The sequence below is a fragment of the Neovison vison genome, chromosome 5, assembly GCF_020171115.1.
Source record: "Neovison vison isolate M4711 chromosome 5, ASM_NN_V1, whole genome shotgun sequence".
NCBI lineage: Eukaryota > Metazoa > Chordata > Mammalia > Carnivora > Mustelidae > Neogale > Neogale vison.
This window is the reverse complement of record NC_058095.1, coordinates 83578325-83580755: the sequence shown is the minus strand read 5'-3', so window position 1 is coordinate 83580755 and position 2431 is coordinate 83578325.

Sequence of the window (2431 nt, the reverse complement as noted above, 5' to 3'; positions counted from 1 at the left end):
GCAGCCAACATGTGTTTTATTACTTTGGACCCCTTGTGATTTTAGCAAACCCGTGTTCACATGTGATCCACTTCTGGGTCTCATAAAAGGTCTGCCACTCTGCCTCTGCAACCCTGAGGAACCAGAGTCAGAGCTGAGGGGCTGCCCAGCCCGCCCAGGGAAGGCAGGTGTGTGCTGCATGGCGCGTTTGACACGTAAGCTCCCTGACTTCTTAGGAGGCAGCCTCACCTCTTCCACTCGACCAAACCACTTCAACAACTCAAAAGAATATTCTAAGAGACACCTTTTTAAAGTCCTTGCTAATGCAGAGATTTCCACTGAGGCACAAAATAACCATAGCATGAGTGGAAAGAGAAAGGATAATAATTTCCACGTTGCTGACAATTCAGAAGTCTATACAATGACTTAGTCGGGTTGTTTGGGGGTCATGGGGAACCCTGACAGCTGAACACATGAAATCCCAGAGTCAGTTGGAAACCCCATTTTCCATGGGAACATCATGCTCTTCCATTCCTCTCTCAAATCAGAGCAGACTAAGCAATGACCCCTTTCTCCCTTTGCCTTGCTAAGAGACCTACAGCAAACAAGAAGTTTGGGTAACTGGACCCTGAATGTGGAACTCTTGGCATTTGTGATGTGTTTTAGTTGATATTCCCAAATGATTGTTTTTATCAAACAGTAGACATACTGTCAGTTGGCTGGAGAAAAATCTTCAGTAACCAGCAAGGTATGCCCATCCCCAGGGCCACCTCAGAGCCCTCCAGACAGAATTACTTAAAGGAAATGTTGGCAGCATGGCATTTCTTGGAGAGGAGGGAAGAAGCTGTGAAGGTCCCACTAGCAAAGTGTGCCATTCCGTGAAGCCTGGGACTGAAATGGTCTGGTCAGTCACTCCATTCACTGTGGGTGCCGGGGAGTGAGGTGACTAAGACCGCATGGGAGGGGCTGATCCTCACCTTGGGGGGTGTGGGTGGGCAGAATTGCTGTAGCCAGCACATTTCCCCAGATGTTTGATAAAACACAGTAACTACCTCTCTCAGCTCTAAAACACCCCTTTAGTTTAACAAGGGAACAAAATTCTGTCCCAATAAACTCTTATTATTCCCTGAAACAGTGTCTCCCCGGACTGTATCACCACCCTCTCTGCCTCCAACAAATATTTTTTTAAGTTTTTATTTTAATTCCTGTTAACATTCACTCCAACATATTCTATCTGGTTGTTGCTCCCTAGTGATCGATTTTTTTAAACTTTTATACAAAAAGTCATTATGATGATCAAAGCAATAAACATGAAATAGCTTGATATTTATTTTCAATGTAGCTTATAAATCACCGAGGCCAATATGTTCTCCTACCTCCTATGTGTCAGGCACAGCATCCATGTATAAGTGAGGAAAATGCGGCTCCGATTCACAGGGCAGCATTTGTGAGGAGTGGCCTGCCAATGCCTGACTGCTCACCAGCCAGTGCAGGGTCTGCTTTTGGCTGAGGATGGCGACTGTGCCTGCTTCACATGTGGTTCCCAGGGGTTTGGTGCCTGGAACAAGGCAAGTGCTCAATACATATTAAGTGCATGAATATTCCATTCAGAGAAAAAACACAAAGAAAGGTTGCCTGTCTGGTTCTGTAGAATGGAAAGCTAAATTTCTTCCGCAGGGAATGTACTAGCCTTTCACAAGCTAATTCGTTAAATAATAAAAATAAAACAGGGGTAGTTTCCCCAAATGTCTACTTTCCTTAAGTCTAGTCTTCTGTGATGTTTCCACTATTAGTATTTGAGGAGTAGCTGGAAAATGTTACCCAACAGTGGCGATGACTGGAACGATCATCCAAGCCATTGGTTTAACAGCAGTTTTTCTTTTTAATTTATGGATTTGATGTTATTTTTGAGCTAGCAATGAAAGATTGCTCTGGAAAGGAATGTATTCCAGATATACTACCGCTAGGGATACCTTTTTTCCCCACACACACCACTCCCCCAGAAGTTGAATGCAGAAGTAAAATTTCTCAGATAGTACAGAACTATACCTTGTACATAACTAGCACTTTCAATTCTGAATTTCTGAATTTTTGGAAAATTCTGGATTTGGCTCAATAATGTATTTTTCACGTACAAACTTCCGTCAGTACAAGTTGAAAATTCTCTCAGTGAACCCTCCATCTAGATCAAAGTAAGGCTGATACTTTGTAACTAGAGAGCTAAAGCCCTGTTATTGAGAGCTGAAGTTTGAGAGTGAAATACATATAAATAGCGTAGCCTTGGTGGCTCAGTCAGTTAGGCATCTGCCTTTGGCTGGGGTCATAATCCTGGGGTCCTGGGATGGAGTCCTGCACTGGACTCCTTGTTCTGCAGGGAGCCTGCTTCTCCTTCTGCCTGCTGGTCCCCCTGCTTATGCACATGGTGACAAATTTTTAAAAATCTTTTTTTTTA